We start from the raw sequence: 24,467 nt of genomic DNA, 5'->3' as shown, positions 1-24,467 counted from the left end.
AAAACAGGAGCATTATTGCTGGGTGAAGAGTTTATCGCGACTTTTAGGATCACAAGTATCGTCAAATAGTCATGAGCTTTTTTCTGTCGTAGGTGTTTGAATCATTTTACCAGAAAAGACATTCTGGATGATCATCTTGACTATTGCAGTCAGAACGAAGCGGTAAAAATAGAACTGCCAGAGCCAGGGACCTTCACACAATTCGACAGTTACAACCGTGCAATGAGAGTTCCATTTGCCATTTATGCAGATTTTGAATGTTTTGTGGAGAAAATCGACACATGCCAGCCCAACTCATCAAAACCATACACGAAACAATATCAACATCATGAACCATCAGGATACTGTTATTACGTGAAATATGAACATGGACAATATAAATCACCGGTCTTGTACCAAGGGCCTGATGTGGCTAAGAAATTCGTCAGAGAAATGGAGAAAGAGATGTGGGCGATTTACAATATTTACCAAGAAAAGAAAGACATGGTGATGACTGAGGAAGACAAGAAAAGACATGAATTCAGCATGACCTGTTATATCTGTAGTAAAGAGCTTGATGGGGACACGGTTCGAGATCATGATCATATCACAGGTAAGTATCGTGGTGCTGCACATAATAAATGTAATTTAGCATTTCAACTTCCAAAATTTATCCCCATTGTATTTCATAATCTGAGCGGGTATGATGCACATTTGTTTGTCAAAGAGCTAGGATTTAACGGTGGGCAAATTAACTGCATCCCCAATACAGATGAGAAATACATCAGTTTCTCGAAGAAAGTGGGATCAATGGAGATCAGATTTATTGATTCATGTAGATTCATGCCAAACTCACTAGACACCTTGGTAAAGAATTTAACAAAGGACCAATTCAAGAACACTCGAGAGGTGTTCAGCAAATGTTCACTGGATCCTGAATTATACCGAGTGATACCTGCTAAGTCTGAGAATGAGCGAAAAATTACGTTGCGAGAAGTAATTGACGCGCGTAAACTGGAGTATATCGTATCAGACCCTGATGATTTTCAGCTGGGAAGTCGACACATCAACGGAAAAAAGATAGACAAAAACGGACAGCTGACACTTATGAAAAATTATCCGGAACAGGTCAATGGGAAAGGTGAAGGGCTGATGAACTATTATCAGATAAATAAGTTTGGAAGGTACTGGACTGAAGGTGACATAGGTATCCAGAACAAGAGTAGGAAGATCAGACATACATTGTGTCAGGACTTCATGTATGACATTGATATGAAGAATGCCCACCCTACACTGCTATCCTGGTACTGCCACGACAATGGTATCAACTGTACAGGACTTGATGCTTACATAGCGAATAGGGAAGAGTATATGGCAGATTGGATGATGCGCACAGGAAACGCACGAGATAAAGTCAAAGCGCATTTACTGGCAATCATTAATGGAAGAAAGGTCAAGCTAGAGCCTGAGGATCCAGAATGGTACAAGGAATTTTATAACGGGATGAGATATATCAGTGACTTGATTGTTAAGTTGAGACCTGACCTCTATGAACTGGCAAAGAAGTCAAAGAACCGTAAAGGCACTGATTACAACATCGAAGGGACCACGGTGAATTATGTGATGTGTAGTCCGGAAAACAAAGCCCTTATGACCGCGTTTGATTATTTGACAGAGCAAGGTATTGAAGTGGGATCACTTGTGTTTGATGGCCTCATGATTTACAAGGACAATGTGTCATCAGAACGACTCTCAGAGATACTCGCTGGGTGCTCACAGAATGTCAAGGAGGTCATGGGATGTGATATTACCTTCACCAACAAAGTCATGGATGAAGGCTATGATATACCAAAGGACAAATCGTCCAAATCAGTGAGAGGGAATTTTCATGAACACTATGAACTACTCTTGCGAAAAGGGGTGTATCCTTATGAATACATGGACAGTCCAGAGAAATTAATGGAGACTGAACTACCTCCCAAAGAGGAATTTTACAGTAGACTCACCGGCGAGGATATTGAAGATGATGACTATGAATACGCTCAGAAAATATGGAAAACGTTCGAGTGTAAGACAATGGGAGACTTTCACAATTTGTACCTACTGACCGATGTGATGTTATTGACGGACGTTATGGAAAATTTCAGGGATGTATGCATGAAAAATTACCAACTGGACCCTATGTGGTATTACACATCACCAGGATTGGCCTATGATGCACCACTTAAAATGACAGGTGTTAAATTGGAATTGCTGTCTGACCCTGACATGCTGCTCATGTTTGAGAGAGCTACCAGAGGAGGGGTGGCTATGATAACCCACCGACATGGCAAGGCCAACAATCCCTACATGAGTGATCATGACAAAATGCAAGCAACTAAATATTTGACTTATTTGGATGCTAACAATCTTTATGGGTATGCCATGTCACAACCTTTGCCCACGGGAAAGTTTGAGTGGATTGAACCCGAAGAAATCGAAAAGATTCTGGACCATGCGGATAATCATGAGAACGGTTACATGATTGAATGTGACCTCGAGTACCCCCAGGAATTACACGACAAGCATAATGATTATCCATTGGCGCCCGAGATTATGGTGATCAACAAGGTACCTAAATTAATCCCATCTCTGAATAATCGTACCAAATATGTGCTCCATTATAGAAATCTCAAACAAAATCTGTCATTGGGAATGAAATTGACCAAGGTCCATCGCATTTGGTTTGAACAATCTCCATGGCTCAAACAATATATAGATCTCAACACCAACCTTCGTGCCAAGGCCAATAATGATTCTGAGAAGGATTTTTTCAAACTGATGAACAATTCAGTATTTGGCAAAACCATGGAGAATATCCGCAAGAGGGTTAATGTTAAACTTGTGACATCGGAAAAACAAGCATTGAAACTTGTAGCCAAACCTAATTTTGATCGTAGGGTTATTTTCAGTGACAATCTGGTCGCAGTGCATATGAAAAAGACTAAGCTTAAGTTCAACAAGCCAGTATATTTAGGAAGTTGCATCTTAGATTTGTCAAAGACCTTGATGTATGACTTTCACTACAATTTTATGAGAAAGAAATATCGTGATAATGCCAGACTCTTGTTTACCGATACCGACAGTTTGGCTTATGAAATTCAGACAGAGGATTTCTACAAGGATATTACCCCATACGTCCAGGACAAATTCGACACATCCAATTTTCCGGCTGAACATCCATCGGGAATTCCAACGGGTGTCAACAAGAAAATCGTTGGCATGTTTAAGGATGAATGTGGTGGAAAAATAATGACGGAATTTGTAGGCCTTCGGGCAAAAATGTATGCATTTAAGGTGGGTGAGGAAGTGACCAAGAGGGCTAAGGGAGTCAAAAAGAATGTAATTAAGAATTGTATCAACTTCGACGAATACAAGCGCTGTCTCAACACACAAGAAGAGGTATATAAATCAATGAACATTATTAGGAGTCGCCTTCACAACATTTTCACTGAAGAATTCAACAAGGTTGCTCTCTCAGCTAAGGATGACACGCGACATATATTGCAGGATGGAATTAGCACACTATCCCATGGACACTACAAAATAAATGGATAAAATTAGTATTCATGGCATAATTCTTCCAAACAAACCCCTGTCCAAAATTGAACTCGAAAAGGCTGCTCGAAATTTAGGAATTTCAAACTTTAGAGGGGTGTTTATGCGAGATACCCTACCATCCAGCCTGTGCCGCATCGAATGTGGAATCTTGAATCACGATAGCTGGGAAGGTCCTGGAACGCATTGGACTTGTTGGTATAAACGTGGGCCGGTAAAGTATTACTTTGACTCTTATGGATTGCCACCGCCTGACGAGATGGTAAACTACTCACAGCCTGAAATTCGATATAGCACCGATGAATTACAGCAGCGAGGCTCGGTGGTGTGTGGTCACTTTTGCCTATTCGTGTTGAAATTGCTGGCGACTGGAAAATCGCTGGAAAATACAATCTTTTCACTCTATAAATAAATGGATAAGTTTGGATCTCATGCAAGAAAGCGCGAATCCGTCTGGCGGATGCTGCAGGAATTGGATATGAACGACAATCGGATTACTAGCCTAGGACATCCCAAGGAAGGCTCAGATGCCGTGACAAAACGGTGGGTGACCCAACAGTTGAAAGATGGTATGAAAGATATTGATGAATTAGATTCTGAGTGTAAACAGATGCGGATGACCATCAAGCGAATGCAAAATGAGTATGACTCATCAATCAAAGAACTCACCAAAAAGCTGATGGCCGTAGAAAATGGTAAAGTCGACAAGTCAGAATGCGTCTCAACCAACGATGGTAAGATGAAAACAGACTTGGACATGCAAAAGTTTCATGTGCTGAATCTCCCACTCCCACGAACTGACAACGAACCCATCACCAAAGCCCTTTACGATCGTCTACAGTCGGATTTGGATGCATTGAGGGTTTTTGTCGAATTGAAGCATGCTTAGTTTTCCAAATCTTTCCAGTCTCAAGGTTAAGACCGGAAAGGTTGTTGAGGATTATTGTAGATCTGATTGCGGGACCCACGAGTTAAAATTCTTAGGATAACCCTTCCACTTCACAAACACCTCATTAATTCCGTTCTTGGTTCGCCTGCGGAGGATCTTCTCTATGCGGTAGACGTCCTGATCAGTCTTTTGAAGTTCGGGCTCATAGAAGGATCCCTGAATTTCCTCGCCGCTGAAATCCTTGAGGCGATAAGTGGGCGGCTGAGTGTTTAACACTAGGGAAATGGTGAATACTTCCTCGGTCCAGCGGGGTGTGTATCCCTTCTCGAATGTACCTTTCTTCTTGGTGATTCGGAATTTTGTCGCCAGCACGAAATCGTGGTGGTTTCATGGGAGGTATGCTGCCGTAAAGGTTCCAATACACCTTGTTTTCATGCTCCTTGTAACTTGCGGCGACAGGGGTCATTTTGATGGATCGGTGCTTGGTGGTATTGTACTGGCGAACAAGATTGTCAAGGACATTGATGTAGGTGCGTGTAGAGTTGGCCGAGAAATATTTGAACATCTTCTCTTTCATGGTGCGATTCCAGCGCTCAACCACACTCGACTTCTCCTCATTTTCGGTGGAGTAGAGCTCAATATCATGCTTTTGAAGCAGCTGATTTACATCCTTGTTGTAAAACTCAGTGCCTTTGTCTGTCCAAAGCTTCTTTGGCACACGCTCCTTGAACACAGCTTGAAAGGCATCCCGCACCGTCACCCCCTTCTTGTTTTTGAGTGGTATCAACCAGCCATATTTGGAGAAAACATCGATGATGCTCAGGATGAACTTATTTCCCTTGTTGTCCCTAGAAAAGGCTCTCATATCAACAAGGTCGGCCGCCCAGGTCTCATCCACACCACCCACTACCACACGGCGTTTTTGAAACTTACGTCGAACTGGTTTGTGCAACTCCTCAGCTAAATCATCGGTCCAGGGAACTTTTTTTTTTTAATACCCAGACCGAATCGAGCTTTGGTACCGATGATGGGTCCGACGATGCTGCGGTCCATGCGTTAGCGTGTGTTAGGGTTGGGAATGGTGTTAAGCGAGGCTAGCATAGCTTTGTCACAGATGGAGTTGCGTGAAGCGGTATCCTTATGCTGGGCATAACAGAGATTGTGGTGATATGCAGCTTGGTCAACTCGATTTTGGAGAATGAGGAGTGGGACAGTGAGGAGTCGGAGAATGAGATGGAACTGGAGCTGGAGTTTGGTCTTATGGATCCTATTAAGGTAGATGGGGTGTCTAAATTATAATCCATAGATTTTTTTAAAAATTTGCCAAACTGTAGTTTATATCATGCTTTTTAAAAAAATAAAATAAAAAGAATGGGTCACGGGGCTTATTTTCACGCTACAGGTTGTGCAAAATTGACAGATTTTGTATAGATTATGCATGGAAAACCCAATTTTCTGCCATAATACGAAAACTACACCATAGAATTTTGAGATAAAATATGAGAAGATAGCTCTAATAGTATGCTTTCAGATAAGAAAAAGAAAAAATGGGGTCACGGGACCCGTTTTCTTGCTACATAACAAAATAGGTAAATTCCTAACACATTCTAGTGTAAAAGTACCTTTATCTGAATTATCTGCCCTTACATTTGAGTTGCCTCCCCTTATGTGGCAAAGTTGGAAATAATAGAATCAAACAAAAGTATTCCGTTTTTTTGTAAAATACAACCATAAATATGATAAAATATGTCATTTTCTATATTAAAATGAAAATTCTTACACATGAATTACCTACTACTCTCAAAATTTGCACCAATTATTAAAGATCTAGACCGATTGTTTTCTGGTATTTCAAAATCCAAGATGGAGGAAGACACCCTATCTACCTTAAGCCAAAGAGTAGGTTGTCATGCGAAAAATGTAAGTTTGAGTGGAACCCAGTCGAACAAAGGAGTATATGTTTCAAATGCGGTCTCGTGATCACCCGCCCAATCTATAGCGGTGGAGGTGATTTCGACGCATGGAACTCCGACCGTCAGTATGGGCCTGTACAGCGTCCCCCACAACCAAAATACCCTACCAAGACAATTCAAGGCCATCAGTGCACACACCCATGCAAACCGGGTAAAAACAAATGCAAAAGACACTTGAACCTTGAATTTAAAAAGGATTTTTCTCAACCCCAATGCCCTACCAAAACAATTCGAGGCCATCAGTGCACACACCCATGCAAACCGGGTAAAAACAAATGCAAAAGACACTTGAACCTTGAATTTAAAAAGGATCGTCCGGAATGTGATGCTAAGTTGACACCTTGCAAAGAAGATATGTCTGAAATTGTCAAAGTAGATATATGCATACCCAAATTCGTAAAGCTCTGGTCGGGTGTAAAAATCAGGAGCAAGGGTTATGACCTCAAAAATGTATACAGACATTTCAACGAACCTCCTTGCAAAGAAGATATGCCTGAATTTGTCACATGTTACCAATGTGGTGTCAAAGTAGATATATCGATGCCCGGATTTATAATCCTGGTACTTTTGATAACTATTGTAAAGCTCAGGTTGGGTGTAAAAATCGGGAGCGAGGGTTATAACTTCCTCGAAGATGTATACAGATATTTTAACGAACCTTTTTGCTCCTCGGATTGTTTGAAGGATATCACTCACATTTGGGAAAAGCGTTTGGGGCTTCCCTACGGTGCTTGGGAGCGTTTTACCTAACACTTAGGGGCGTTCGTTCAAACGCTATCAAACGCTATGGGACGTTTGAAGGCGTTCGAACCAACGCTATGGGGCGTTCACACCAACGCTTAGGGGCGTTCACACCAACGCTTAGGGGCGTTCACACCAACGCTTATGGGCGTTCGAACCAACGCTTAGGGGCGTTCGAACCAACGCTTAGGGGCGTTCACACCAACGCTTAGGGGCGTTCGGCAGCGTTTGCTCCTATAAATAAGATTACCGACCCTAAGCAGCGTGAGGCGCTCGCAAAGGAGTTGCATGAAACTAAGCGGAGCATTCAAGCCAGCAACATGCAACATCGTCTCGACAAGATTGGACTCAGCCGAGACCTTTCCAGGGTGTTTAAGCCTGTGGTTGAGGCTCAGCGGGAAGCAGCTTCAAAAATCACCAAAACAATCGAAGATTTACCTGCAGCAGTGCCAGCCCTCCCTCCTCCACCGCCCGAGTTTGCCGACCCACTACCCATCGCACCACCTACTGACACCGTTCTTGGACCTCGAGCACAGCAGTATTTGCAGCTCACTATGACTCCTTCCGCCGACCACACCTTTGGATTGCGATCTGAAAACGATTGTCTCTTCATCGGAAGCTCACCAGTTACGTTTGACGGCGATGATATTTTCGTGGATGGTGTGAGGTACAAAGGAACCCTTGGCCTCTGGGAACTCATGGTGAAAAAGAATCCAAAATCGTTCGAGCCCGAAGACCTTGACGACTATGCACAAATCCTGAAAAGTTCCGGTGCCATGTATCAAGGCAATTCCACCCTCTCGAGAACCCCGAAGGCGAATAAGGGTTACAAGTGGAAGGAAATCGTATCCCACATCTACAAGAAGGATAAGTTTGGCAGTGGGCTGCAAACCGTGTTTCTTCCTTCCAACTTCAAGCAGCTTCTCGATCGCTTGGAACTGTGTGCCGCAGCATACCGAGCAGGAAACAATGGTGTGCGCAACGAAATTGTGTCGATTATCGATGCTATGAAAAGGGGTAGACATATCAGCATCGATGAATATAAGGCGCTTCATCGTAGTATCCCATAAATAAATGTTGCAAATCAAGAAAGGTTATGCTCGAAAGTACGCCTACGGTGGTAAAGGACTGTTTGACACAATCGCCAGTTTGGCTGGACGCATGTTTACTTCCTCTGCCGCCCAAACCATAGGAAATAAGGCCATGAATGCTGCCACCAATGCAGCCTTGAAAGGTGTTGAAAAAGGGGCTTCCAAAGCCGTCGACCATGTGGTTGGTAAAGTGACCCGCTCCAGGAAACGTATTAAAATCCCTCAACAGCCTAGTGTTCAACGCAAGAAGCCAGAGCAAGCTCGGTTAAACAATCTAATCTCCGGCTCTGGTATCAAAACCATCCACGACTTCGTCCAACGCTATAAATAAATACATTATGTCTGACATCCTTACAATCACCGAAGGGTTGACCTTAAACGAAAGTCTTCAGGAATATCAGGTTCGAGAATACGAACCACAAGCCGGTGCCCAGCTGAACAATGCCGGTGCTGAAATCCGAATTAACATCGAAACCTAGGATTTGTTCCTACACCCCGCCGAGAGTTATCTCGTGGTAGAAGGTCGACTTCTCAAGAATGATGACACAGCATATGCCGATGGCGATCTTGTGTCGCTCACCCATAATGGTATCATGTATCTCTTCAAAAGCATCAGTTACAGGCTTTCCGGTCAGCAGATCGAACATATTAACGACCCCGGCATCGCCACCACTATGCTGGGAATGTTAACCTACCCCGACGACTTTTCCAAATCGCAGGGTCTCAACCAACTGTGGTATAAAGATTCTTCCGCCGATGCTGAGGCTGAGAACACTGGATTTGCAGCCCGCCATGAATACATTATCACCAAGCCCACCAACAAAGGATCGTTTTCGTTTGCCATCCCCCTAAAACATATTTTTGGATTCGCAGATGATTACAACAAAATAGTGTACGGGTTTAGGCACGAACTCTCACTCGTTCGCGATTCAAATGCTAATGCCATTTTGAGAGCAGCTGCCGACAACGATCCGGCAAAGATCGTCCTAAGTAAACTATCGTGGTTTGTTCCTCACGTCACCCCCTCAGATGAAAATAAAATGCAACTGTACAAAACCATCCAAAGTAAATCCAAGATCCACTGTGGATTTCGCATGAGACAGTGTGATTCCATAGCCGTTCCCAAAGCCTCAGTTTAACTGGCGCCTAGCTGCCAAGAGTGGTCGCGAAAAGCCTAGATATATCATTGTTGCCCTCCAAACCAGCAAAAGTAGTGACCAAACCCATAATGCTTCCGTGTTCGATCACTGTCGATTGCGAAATATCAATGTCACCCTCAACGCTGAACGTTATCCAGCAGTCGACTATAATGCAGCTTTCAACGAAAATAGGATCGCCAGAGTGTTTAAAGAGGCCTCCGACTTCAGAAAGAAATTCCATAACATGGACACTCTCCTCAGTAATGGTGGTATCAATCCCTGCAATTTCATCGACTTGTACCCCTTGTTTGTAATTGATGTGAGTCATCAGTCTGAGCGTCTCAAAGAATCCACGGTGGATATTCAGATCAGAGCCGAATTCGCCGACCGTAATGTTCCAGCCAACACCGAAGCGTTTGCACTTGTCATTTCAGATAGAATCCTACAGTTTGAATCCGATGGTCAGAAGATGAACGTTGTGTACTAAAAAGTAAATGGATAAAATTCACCTACAACTCCTCTTTGCCAGTCGCCCCGCTGAAGTCTGTTCGATCGTAGTGAAGGCTGGTAAACAACTCAAGAAGCAGTATGACGGTATCGAAGAGTGGAAGCAAAAATATGTGACAATGGTCTACCATAAATAAATGGATAACACATTATTGCAGCAAATTGCTAATAACACCGACCCCAAGCATGGGTTTTGCTTCATCGTCTCTGGAAACGATAGCCAAATCCTTACCCGGTTCAACCCCCCACTACCACTCAAGGAATCCAAGGCCTACGAGATGGCATTGGTAAACCTAGAAACCTATAACTCCATCCCCAACATTCATACAGATAACAATTCCTTCCGCTACTCCCCCGACGATGGTGCCAACTGGTTTCCCATCGCACTGAGCATAGGTTCCTATAACATCGAAGACATCAACAATGAGATCCAGCGGCGGCTACGGCTCAACAAACACAAAACAAAGATCATCATCGATGCCAACCGGGCAACCCTAAGAGCAACGCTGACCCTCGCCAGACACTATCAAGTAGACTTCAACGTTGTCAATAGCATCAACACCGTCTTGGGCTTTGAGCGGCAGATTTACACGTACGATATAACCACAAACGCAAACGACTATACGGAAGGGGAACACATTGTGAATATCATCAGCATCAACAGCATTCTGGTGAAAAGTGATATCATCCATGGAAGTTATGTGAATGGTACACAGCAGTCTACCATCTACAGCTTCTTTCCCGCAGACGGTCTTGGTATGAAGATCATTCAAACCCCCAGAAATCTAGTATACTTGCCAGTGACCTTGCGAACCATCAATCGCATGCAAACATATCTCACCGATCAAGACGGTAGGCCCATCGATTTCAGGGGTGAACATCTCTCCATCTGCTTTCATCTTCGTGAGGTATAAATAAATGACTTATCAGGAACAAGGTTTGAACTTAACAAAAGGTCAAGCTGATAAACTACAACGGGCGGCTGAAAAAGGTTGTCCGGTCTCCATTCGTTTGTCCCACGCAAACCTGCAAGGCGAACACAAGACGTTGCTCACCACCCGCCAGGTTCAAAAGATTACCAAGCTCCTACAGAAGGGTACTGGTGGCATGGTCCTAGAGTTGAGTGCAACCCAATTGAAGGAAAACATGCAGAAGGTGGGTGGCTTCCTACTCATGTTGGCGGGGCTGGCAATGAGGGCACTCCCCATGTTAGCAAAAACCATTCTACCCGCCTTGGGTGTTGGAGCCTTGAGTGGTCTTGGTGGTGTAGCCGTCAACAAGGTCTTAGGGTCTGGATTGTACCTGAAACGTGGTGGATGCGTTTGCACCGTAAAAACCTAGTGGCAACGGTCTCTACCTCAAACCTTCAAACGCCCGGATCACCTATGGTGATGGACTCTACTTGAAGCGTGGTCAGCAATTCCACGACGGAGCTGGTCTGATCTTAGGTGCTAACAGCCCCTTCAAAAATATTCCCCTCCTAGGTATGCTCCTATAAAATAAATGGATAATTTAGATTCTGAATACCGACAAACCAGAGTCGAATGTATGGAAGACCAACTCAACGAGGATATTCATAAGTATCAACATACCTTAAAGATCTACAAACGCCTGGACAAAGTTGTATCTGTAGCACTGGGTGCTTGTTCTGTGAGCAGTTTGGTGTTGACCAGCTGCACCATGGGTTCAGCTTTAACAGGTATAGGTATTATAGCCTCCCTTCCCCTAGGATCCCTTGCTTGCTTAAGTGCCATTAGCGTGATGGTACTCACACTAATCTCAAAGCGTATCATGAAAAAGAAGAAAAAACACCGCGACACCTTGCAATTGGCACAGTCCACAAAATTTTTGGTTGAACAATGTATTAGTACTGCTTTGGCTAATGATGAACAAATTGATAATGCTGAGTTTGGGAAAATCACCACCTGCCTCAAAAACTACTACGATGAAAAAGATAAGCTGCGACAACCCCTATCCAGTTTCAGTGAGGAGTTTTCGAAGTGCGCTTCGTAATCCCCAAAAAAGGCTTTCCAATGGGAAAATATCCCATTGGAAGACCTCAAATCATAATACTAGACTCCCCCAAACCTTCTTTAAACCCATAACTTTTAACCTTCAACCCCTCACCTTGAAAACTCTTTTCTCGCCGTAAAAGTCTCACGCAGTAATACTATTTTCTCACCGTAAAAGTCTCACGCCGTAATACTCTTTTCCCGCCGTAAAAGTCTCACGTCGTAATACTCTTTTCCCGCCGTAATACTCTTTTTCCGCTATAAAAAGTCTCACGCCGTAGTACTCTTTTCCCGCCGTAATACTCTTTTTCCGCTATAAAAAGTCTCACGCCGTAATACTCTTTTCCCGCCGTAATACTCTTTTTCCGCTATAAAAAGTCTCACGCCGTAATACTCTTTTCCCGCCGTAATACTCTTTTTCCGCTATAAAAAGTCTCACGCCGTAATACTCTTTTCCCGCCATAAAAAGTCTCACGCCGTAATACTCTTTTCCCGCCATAAAAAGTCTCACGCCGTTATACTGTTTTCCCGCCGTAAAATTCTCACGCCGTAATACTAATTTCCCGCTATAAAAAGTCTCACACCGTAATACTATTTTCACGCTGTAAAAAAAAAAAAAAAAAAAAAAAAAAAAGATTTTTTGTCGTATGTCAATTATTTACATTTTTTAGTTTTTTTTTCGTTTTTTTATCATTTTTATGCTATATTTCTACTTTAAATAGATTTGTGGCAGAACCGGCAATTTTACACTACTGACCTTAACAGCGTAAACAATTGAAAAAGGACAGTGCATGCGAGTCATTGTTTCGTAATGACATATCATTCTTAGTTTTCATAATTTTAACTATAAGTAAGTTTATACAACTACAACTTGAGCACATGATGTCTTCGTATAACATTGCAATTTCGGAAAATAATATATAAGTAACACGTAAAATGTTCCTAATTGTAGAGTTTCAATCAGATTACAAAACAAATCTTAAAATTTACAAAAAATCAAATGGGGCATGCCTTTACAGAATTCCATATATTGTAAAATTTCAAAAGGATTAAAGGGAAATTAGCTACGAGATACAGGAAAAAATAAACTATGATTTTTTTTCGTTCAATCATTAATGAACGTGAAATAGTGATATAATAATTCGCTTTAAGCAGCCAGTTCGGTTCAGTTTTGTCAAAATCAGCAAATAAACACCGCTTATGATTTATTCATTTGCAAGTGAATAATTCGCCCTCATTAAATCCGTATTCATGTGAACTTCAATTGAACCCCTTAGCTAGAGATGGGTTATGCATGAACTAGGCGTGTTCAGCTATTAAAAAGAAAAGAACATCAACATTGGAAGTGAAACAAGGGTAAACCATTTGGTTGACTGATTCGATCATCAAAACCTTGTTATACAGGTAAAAACGATTATCAACATATTTTTTAACCTATAATATGAAATTAAACAGACCTAGAAAAATCCAATTGCACGAGTTCGCTATCTATTTATACCTATGCTTATGTTCATATCGGGTTATATGACCGTCGGCAGTCTTCGGAGATCACCTCGATGGTTAATTAGATAGCGTCTAGACAATAATACACACGAAATTTTGATACATATTATAGATTCCGTGCATCGTAAATTGTTTATTTTAGACTTTTTATTATTTGGATATACGTTTTATTATGTTATAAATCAAATATGAGAATTTTAGTCAAATCGGCGAACATGAATTTGACAGCTAATGCCCCTTTAACTAAATCATGAAACATGCTCGGTATTATTGATCTTTTACTATGTGTGTGTTAAACCATAGTACATAATTGAAATGTAATTTGTCAACTGCATGATTGCCTTGTAATCATATCATTTTCATCATTTGTAGTTATTTACGCCATGAATGGAATTTGATGACCTCAAATGATAACCTTTTCATCGATGTAAGCTAACACATTTACTTTTCATCGGTGTAAGCTAACACATTTACTTTTAGATCGGAAATGTATAAAACATCAATTTCAAAAGTTCATTTTTCAATTTTAACGACACAGTTGATCATAATATTAATGTGCACATATGTCGGAAAAAAAAACTTAATCGGACTGCTACCCTTCATTTGTGTAATAGTTATACTCTGTTGTGTTGCTCGTAAAATGGGACGGTACTATAAAGCATCAAACCTATTCATTTTCAATACCATTACAAGAATGTACATTAAAATACGGAAATCGTAAAGTGCTTACAACTTTCTAAAAATCTAAACTAAATATTAAACTTTCTGTAAAGCAGCTCTCAAGCTATTCAATTGTACAACATTTACATGAAGAAAATAGTTTTTTTTCTTTACTTGAAACGCTCTCTTCTTGAAAAAAAAAAACCTTTTTCATACCAAAAATTGTACATCTAAAACAAAAGTTGTACATGGCATAACACTTTGCCTAGTAAGTCTTACGCCTATTATTGTTAAGAGAAATGTTTTATTCATATTGATACCAACTTTAAATTGTTAGAGATTTCATTGAATTAGTGGAAGTTGAAAAAAGTAATTAAAAAATGAAACGATTTATTCGCAACATTAACTTACATCTCCTAAATGTGTATTCAATTGTACAACATTTACATGAATGAAATTGTCTTTTTTGCTTTACTACGGAAGGTCTCTTCTGTAAAAAAATCCTTATTTTACACATAACACATTTTATTGTGATTACACCTGAAACAAAAGTTACACATGGGACAAAACTTTGTTTAATTAGTCGTACGCCTATTAAGAGGAATTTTCTACTCATATTGATACCTAACATTAAAATTGTTAGAGATTTCATTGAATTGGTTGAAGTTAAAAAAAATAAAACGATTTGTTTGCAACATTAATAATGTTTTACATTAATTGTGCTAATTTCCAATACTTAGATGATGTAGTCCGGAATATGTTAGTAAATACATTCGTCAATATTCTGGTGGATGTCTAAAAATGAAGTTGGTCGAAATTTCGCAAGTTACACGTGTTGAAATATACTTGATATGCATTGGCTTTTTATAGTAATTATAGTATCGGTATTGCTTTTGAATAAAGTTTTTATTATTATTTTAACTTTTATTATGCATTTCTAAACCCTAAACAATGTACGTAAACCCCGCTGACATTATTTTTATTATCATTGTTTGGTTGGATGGATTCCTAGAGATTTCGGAAAAGTTATCGGTCATGTTGCCGGTATAATGTCATGACTATGGCGACACAATGATGATGACTGGAAGACTTGTAACTGGGAATTAGGTGATATGACTTCTTCTTTTGAAAAATATGAATAAAGAGATATTGTGCGTCCGTTTGTGCCTCCGTTTATATCCAAGACCAAGTAAAAAAATTATAACGTGTAGTTTGAGGTCTACTTATGGTTTAATATAGTAGAAATTGTGTATAGTTAAATTAAAAAAAAAATACTTGTCCGTCGAACTAATTCATTTACCTGTTATCTTTGATGAGATTTATTTTACAATTATTAGTTGTCTAAGAAATTAGAATTTAGTTTCAACATTAAAAGAATATTCATCTGTCAACACTTTTAACACAATGATCTGGTCTATTGACATCACGTATGTGATGAGACTTTACTGATCTACTCGAGATTTGAACAATACCAGATATGTCAATTTGAAATACTGAAGTTATGATGTACGCCAATCGCATATAAACACGTAGGCGAGAAGACATGCATTTTTAAAGAAGGGTGTGATTCATTCTACAAATATCTCAAGATAACTTGAAAATGCTTTCAAGAGTTCTTATGAAAAGCTGTTACATTAAACGATTCATTTTTTAAATAGTGTTTTAGTGTTGAAATGGAAAGTCCGGATAAGTTGTAATATGTTATCGTTATTGAAGATGCAGTTGCTAATTGAAATTAAATGAGGAACTAATATCTGATGTAGCAAAGGGATGAAAAAATAGTATCTTGTAAATTCTTTAAATTCGGTTTCAGATATATTGATTGTGTCCTATCCCTCAATAACCCAAATTTCGGTGAGTGCTTGCATCTCTTATATCCCAGTGAACATGAGATTAAGGATACTACCGACACTCCATATCCTAATGTGTTCCTCGATATTGACAGAGATGGACAACTTCAAACAAGAATCTATGACAAACGTGATTATTTCCATTTCTAATCAATGACATTCCATCTGCCCCATCGTATCATGCCACATTTAATTTTGTTTTCTTTATCTGTCTATCTATCTTTATGGGGACGTTGCAGAAGCCCTACTTTTAGGCGAATGGCGAACGTAGATACAAGTATCTTGTCTTGGGGAGGGATAAATCCTACTTTGTAAAGAATCACTCTGATTCAAATAAAAAATTCTCTGAAACTGACATTATCAAGATGCTTGATTTCTTGATTGACAACATATTTGTTACGTTTCGAGGACGTGTTTTTCAACAGACTGTCGGAATTCCAATGGGAACCAATTGTGCCCCTCTTCTTGCCGACTTGTTTCTTTATTATTATGAGACTGACTTCATACAGCAACTTCTTAGGAAGAAAAATAAGAAGTTAGCAATATCCTTTAACTCTACGTTCCGCTATATAGATGATGTTCTCTCACTAAATAATACAAAATTTGGTGACTACGTTGAACGAATCTATCCCATCGAACTAGAGATAAAGGATACTACAGATACAGTTAAGTCTGCCTCATATCTTGACTTACATCTAGAAATTGTCAATGAGGGTCGGTTGAAAACAAAACTTTACGACAAAAGAGATGATTTCAGCTTCCCAATTGTGAACTTTCCATTTCTATGTAGCAACATTCCAGCAGCGCCTGCATACGGAGTATATATCTCCCAATTGATACGATATTCCCGGGCTTGTGTTTCCTATCATAATTTCCTTGATAGAGGATTGCTGCTCACAAGGAAGCTATTAAACCAAGAGTTCCAAATGGTGAAGTTGAAATCATCCCTTCGTAAATTTTACGGACGCCATCACGAGTTGGTTGACCGTTATGGAATAACCGTTTCACAGATGATATCGGATATGTTCCTTATGTCGTAACTACAATACCCTTCCCTTTTCACGAATGTGACTTACCGAATTAGACTATTTACCGGATTTGTAATAACATAAGCAACACGACGGGTGCCACATGTGGAGCAGGATCTGCTTACCCTTCCGGAGCACCTGAGATCACCCCCAGTTTTTTGTGGGGTTCGTGTTGCTTAGTCTTTAGTTTTCTATGTTGTGTCATCTGTACTATTATTTGTCTGTTTGTCTTTTTATTTTTGGCCATGGCGTTGTCAGTTTGTTTTCGATCTATGAGTTTGACTGTCCCTCTGGTATCTTTCGTCCCTCTTTTAATGCACACAGTATATATTGTTATATTTTCTCACCCGAGAATGTATTGCACAGCTTAAAACAGTTTCAAAACATGATAATTATACAGATAACAAAAGAGTTCTTCCTTAGTGACCTTTTTGTACAAACAAACTGCTTAACATCTTATGCACTTGTTTAATTACTTTATATCCTTGGGAACTTTATACAATGTTCATTATTTCCTATGAGAGTTTTCCTCACGAATATCTCATTAATCTGGAACATTGAAACAATTAAACTGCTGTTTACGATTAATAAGATTTCGTTTTAGAGTCAAAATCTAAATTTAAACTCTTTTCTAATGATCATTCTTTAACCTTTTATGAGCATATTCGTTTAAAGATGTCTTAAAATACGATTTTAGCGCGTGCAATATTGTATCTATATGAGTTTTTTGTCTGATGATTGAAGTTTATTATTAGTAAATAACAGTTTTCTGTGTAAATGTCCATAAAATCATTTCACACAGCATTTATCAACATCAAATTATAAATCCTACAATTAAAGTAGATAAGGAATATTTTAAATATATCAGAAGCAATAAATGGATAACTATTTTAAGCTCTTTGCTTAAAATCATCTCCTTAATTGATTGCCATTATTTTGATTTGAAGATATTTAATTCAATAACTCATCAAATAAAATTGAGAATAGAAATTGGGAATATGTCAAAGAGACAACAAACCGACCAGAGAGCAGATAACAGCCGATTTGTACTTGTAATACAAATTGAATTTTATAACAAAAATATTCAATTTAACAAGTAATGAGGATCACATGTCCGTCATTTAGCGAATAAGAATGAAGAGAATGCAGTTTTGTCATCGTATATTTGTTCCACCTAACAGGAATTCCCCCGGAAACTTTGTTATAAACAATGCCATTATATCTGTTCCTGTTGGAACAAATATTCTATACCCTTTATTCCGTAAGGAACAAGTTATGTAATATTTGTTCGAGTGGAAATCATATTACAGAGTATTTCTAACGAAAATTAATGTAAAATACTACTATTAAAAGAACTCCGGAATAAGCTGAGTCAAAAGCTGTCAAAACATCTTTTTCGGGAGATTACATGTGAGCGACGCATTTAAATGACAAGGTCGAAAATATTTTTTTTCTAAATGAATACATTATAACAAGAGTAACTTATCAAATTTAACTTATGACATTGATCTCCCCGTATAAACCAAATTTCTTAATTAACTAAAATTCGTCAACAGTAAACTTAAGATATTAGCATTACAGAATAAGCTTGTATAAAGAAATTACGAGAAAGACATATTAATGCGTTTCAATGGTAATTTTCTTTAAAAATCGTTTCATTTGGGATAAAAAAGGACCTAAGAAATAACATAGTTATATATGATAAGTAAATGCGGTATAAATGTCAATGAGACAAATATCCACCCGAGACCACATGAAGTAGATTTTAGTAAATATAGGTCGCCGTATTGCCTTTAACAATGAGCAAAACACATATTGCATAGTTAAATATAAAAAGCCCCCGACAAAATTAAATGTAAAACAATTCAAATGAGAAAACCAACGGCCTGATTTATGTTCAAAACAACATACGAAAACTAACATGATATACAGTAACAAACGACAGCCACTGCATAACATGCTCCACACTTGGAACAGGCACATACATAATATGACGGGGTTAAACATGTTTGCCCTCACATTAATATTGGGGCAATGGCGTAACAGCACGACAAAAGAAAGATTGATACAAAGCAAAACAATCAACTAACATTCACACTAAAGGCACAAAGAACCGATGTCAGAGTACTCACATTTACTGAATTCTAGTTACAAGATAATAACAACTAAAAAATCTTGTATCCAAAACAAAACGTCCCTTTTTTTATTTATTTTAGAATTGAATTCTGCTGCCAATTTTGCGAACTTTACAGTCTGGACATAACTTCAATTCTAGGACATACCATACAAAATCATGTAGGTCGATTTCTCTCATTAAAACGAAAAACTACTGAAGATGGATATAAAAAGCCCAAACAGGTTAAGTGATATTACACAATAAATTTATACAATATGACAAAAACATAATTATTTTCATTAATTCGTAAATATAGTTGTTAAAAATTGACCTATATTAACCTAGTGCTACTTCTAAATTTTGATCTTTCATATATTTAGATTCGGAACTTTGTAAGTAGTTGACAACTCATATAGTTTTTAAAATATCGGAAATACTCTTTCATTTAACTTCATTTATAGTTTATCTAAAAAATAAGATTTTAACTGTTGTCTATGTTAACATTTGTCCCGTTGAGAGTTGGAAACTGTATGGTGCCCTCTCGATATCGTTTTGTTAATATTGTAGTTGGGTTACAGTGACTGTATCATAAAAACAACAGATGCGTACTAGTAGTTTGCTAGAAACAAAAATGTAAAACAAAAATAATTTTTTGACTAGCTGCTACGTTGACACACACAGAAAAGATTCTATGTTAAACAGAAGCATCGATATCTGTTTTTGTAATTTATTTTACCGAATGCCAGTTTAAAAGACTATATCAATTTTATCTTAGCAAAGACGCGAAAAGTAAATTATTTTAATGTACTGTTTGCCGATTATGCCCACCAAATTTGGTTACAAATTCTTCTTTTCTACTTCGTCAATTGGTAAATTTTATAACTTTATTTTTTACAAGCACCTTCAAACAAACTAACAATATCAAGGTGAAACAAATATGTATTAATTTGGATATAAACCATGACAGATTTGATTGAAATCAGGACGAATTTCTAGACACTGAACTGAACCTTGTCAATCACTTAACCAAGCCATAGCAATTTTGATATTTTAATGTTTAGCCTATTTTTGGCAGCATCCATTTGACGTGGCTCGGTACTTGTATATCCAGTCATTGTGTTGTTGTGCTATGGTAAATTTTTGTATTCTTGTATTTCGTGTTTGCTAATGTGCTTTGTCTTTATACCTTTTTGTTTGTCTTTGTTGACATATTTGCTTGTTTTTGTAGTGATTCATTTGACGTGGCTCGGTATTTGTACATCCCATCATTGTGTTGTGCTATGGTAAATTTTTGTATTCTTGTCTTTCGTTTTTGCTAATGTGCTTTGTCTATATGCCTGTTTGTTTGTCTTTGTTAACACATTTGCTTGTTTTTTGTTTGTCTTTGTTGACATATTTGCTTGTTTTTGTAGTAATTAAAATTATAACACAATGTTGACTGCTGCACCCCTATGTTTGACATTTTTACCTATTAATTCACACATCGCTGTCAATATAATGGAATTTTATGCGACTGTCATACAACTGAGAGGTTTAGCTAGCTTTTAAACCAGGTTTAATCCACCATTTTCTACATAAGAAATTGCCTGTACCAAGTCAGGAATATGACAGTTGTTATCCATTCGTTTGATGTGTTTGAGCTTGTGATTTTGCCATTTGCTTAGGGACTTTCCGTTTAGAATTTTCCTCGGAGTTCGGTATTTTTGTTATTTTATTTTTTGCATATCCTGCATTAATTTCTTAAAAACAATAAGTTCAATGTAGATCGTTTGACTTACAATAAAGATTCAAACATCATATTATCTTTTAATTTGCTCATTTGAAAAGAATCGAGGCAATCTTTCTGGGAAGTAACTTAACCTAACCATGATTAGCTGGACCAAATCATGACAAAATCACTGTAATAAATGCCCCTCAATATGATGACGTTACTATCTGTGATATTGGTATATTTGGAACATAAAATCAACGAAAATGTCTTTAGAATTACCTTGACTCATCAAACGTAAAAAAAACTCTATACATTAGATTTTGTACATTTTAGTATTTGATTTACGTATTCGAAATCGTTTCGTCACATTTCATACGAAATAATTTAAGTCCTATATATATACATTTTATCATACAAATAATGCACGAGCTTTTATTGTAGATTAAAATTTGCTACAATAAACATATGGATCCTTTGTAACTTCAACAATTAATATTTTGATGTGATATTGCATACCTTTGGTGCAGCTTCAAACATTACTTTCGGTTTTCATTACTTTGGCTGTGTATTTATAATTTTGCAAAGTATTTGAGACTGGGTCTTTATATAACAATTAAACAGATGCTAATTATATAGAATGACTATGAGATTTTCACACACCGGACAGAATCATTAATTTGTGTGTGTGTATGTGGATTTTTTTTTTGTTCCAATAAACATTAAAATTCAAGCAAAAAACTGAAATATACATATTGACTTCTTGAAAAATAAATTTGACTGTCAAATATTTGATTATGTTGTTAACACGGAAATACAAACAAGTAAAGCCAGTTGCCATTGAATTAAATTTACATTAGAAAATATACAAAAAGTTCATGATTTTAAGGTAAAATTGATATGTACAGTGTAACATTAAATCGTAAGAAAATTATGCCTTATTCGAGAAAGAATTCATTGTTGTTCTTTGTATACTGTTGTTTAACTTTTGGTCTTTGTTCCGGTTTTTTTGCCATGACGTTATCAGTTTATTTTCCACGTCTGAGTTTGAATGTCCCTTTGGTATCTTCCGCCTCTCTTTAAGAACTAATGGTTTAATAATAAATGTCAAAAGACGATTCAATTATGATTCTTTGAATGAGAATATTAGTGTGAAGTAAACTCTTTACCCAACGGAATAAAGCAAAGAATTGTCTTTCACATTGAATTACTTTGATAACATTTGAGGCAACATTTAACGAAACATATAATCTGCTTTACAATCGTTTTCAACACCACTGTTAAATGCAGATTAATATTTTGATTTTACGGAGATAGGGGCAATAGCCTTTGCCCTTCGTCCTCTTTAAGTACACTTATCCATAAAAGACAGACAGGGTGTAACACAAGGTGAAAAATACAAGTAAGCATATCACCGTTTTGGAATATGAACAAAAATAAAAAATAATCCAATGATTATGGAATATTTGTTTTGTCAAAGGAGATATAAATTGCACTCAACGCGTTCAGAAAGGGAGACAACTATTGAAACAACAACATAATCTGTATAATTGAGGACAACAATCTATTTACCATTAAGCACCATCGACTCAATAGCTAAGTTGAGAAAAGCGACCATCTATGAAGAAAATCTTGAAAAAGGAAAGTTAGCCCGGAAATCTCGTATCTACTCAGAAATGTATAGACAATATATAGTAGAAGTTATTTCTTTTGTCGTCCAGTGTAATTCTCAACATAATATATCAACTTTGATTTCTAGATGAAAGTCAAGACATGAACTAAATTACTCATATCGGATGTATTTATTATTGTTGATTTATTTTCTGAATGCACATGACCTATTTTTCATTAGTCGTTTAGGAAACAGCAGTAAATTAGTCAATCAATTTAACTTCACATTTCATTATGTAACTGATGTCCTCTCATTGATTTTCAAATATGTATACCGTGATACAGTCATGCTTGGTAAATTAGATTACATCTAAAAATTGACAGGTGACGGTCGGCTGCGAACTAAACTTTTAACAAAGTTCAAATCTTTGATTGTCCATCCTGAAAAGAATCAAAGTTGTTCGCGTGTTCCCAGAGGCACATTATTAAGAAACTACAATTTATTACTAACACCCGGGATTCTAATACTTGGGAAGTTTGAGATTGTGGATGCTTCATCCTATACTAGATTTACGTTCTTACAAGAATGGTAAACTACTCTGATTCTTGACTGAGAGATGCTGCTAACATGGACATGCTTTTAAACAGATATGTCTTAATTTCAAAGTAGAAGTATTATGTCATATATGACTACATTTATCATAACTATAATACCGACTTTTTTATTTTGACAAAACCAAATGCGACTTATTAGATGTATGATTTTTGACAATCACGAAGGGCCTAAAAGTTTTGCATATCCAGCGAATCTCCATCTGTTTTGTTCTAAGATATCATGCTGCGCAGTATGTATTCTGTGTTGTTTCGTTGAATCGTGTTAATCTTTGTTTAATAAATTATCTAAATTGAAAATGTGGGATATACCTCAACGAGACCGCATCTCGATAAACGTCAAGAGAAGATCATGGGATCTTCAACAATAGACAAGTATCCAAACAATACTAAATCGTCAATAACCCAGAACAAATGTAAATCAAATTTGCAATGACGAACAACGATCTGCCATCAATTAATCAAACGTAAATGTTCTAAATGAGAACATTCTCAAAATATGACAATGTATAGATCCCAATCCCACTTTTTTGTGATGTTGTTACTGTGCTAACAAAAGATACACATATAAGAATAAAAAATTAAACAAATATTTACAAAATGTACTAAAGGCGTACTAATAACACTTCATCTAATAATAAAAAATTATAGTAGTCTATCAAATCGGTAGCTGTACATTGGGTTACATTTAGCCTTAGGATTTCCACTGTTTTAGCATGTTTAACCGGATTTTTTTCAACTTCTGCTGGCATTAGAAAGGTATGAATTGTTGATGAAGTATTGGCCTATCTGCAGTTTTTATTTTAATATTGTCGTAAGATAATACACAATCTTATGTTTAGCATGTGACCGCAAATTGGACATGCTACTAACTTATTCTTCGAATTCAACAGTAACATTTAAAATTAAGTTGAATTCCCTTTGTTGCATTTTGTTTGACACATTAAATAAAAGTTCACATTTATCACTCCTTTCTTGGAAACTTTATAAAAAAAAATATGATCTCCCTTAACAAGCAAGGTTGAAAATGGTTTTATTGTCTATGGTGTAATAAAAATCAATGTTGATGTAGCATGGTAACTTATAGGTTAAACATATACATATGATCAAAAGTGGTCATTATTAACATAGTTCGCAAGGGACTGGCATTTGACTTGATTGGTAAAAATACAGACAATAATAGTTATCTTAACGACATCGTTAATCATCATTTGCATCAACCTTATCGTTTAATCATTTCTATACGAGTTCGCTTCACTAGAAAAATATACCACAGAGCTAGAAACTCTCAATTCGCTATGACAATAGAAAAACAGACAGCTCGGACCTACAATGCCATATGGTTGTATCAAAAAATATATTTACAAACAATGTTTGGAAACCCCTGTTCTTACAAATTACAAACTGAAAACTTAGATGTTAAGATGCACCACTAATTGTTGTCTGCAAAC

Source organism: Mytilus californianus, unplaced genomic scaffold (assembly GCF_021869535.1).
Source record: "Mytilus californianus isolate M0D057914Y unplaced genomic scaffold, xbMytCali1.0.p SCAF_4, whole genome shotgun sequence".
In the NCBI taxonomy this organism is placed as follows: Eukaryota; Metazoa; Mollusca; class Bivalvia; order Mytilida; family Mytilidae; genus Mytilus; species Mytilus californianus.
Note: the sequence above shows the minus strand (reverse complement) of the source record.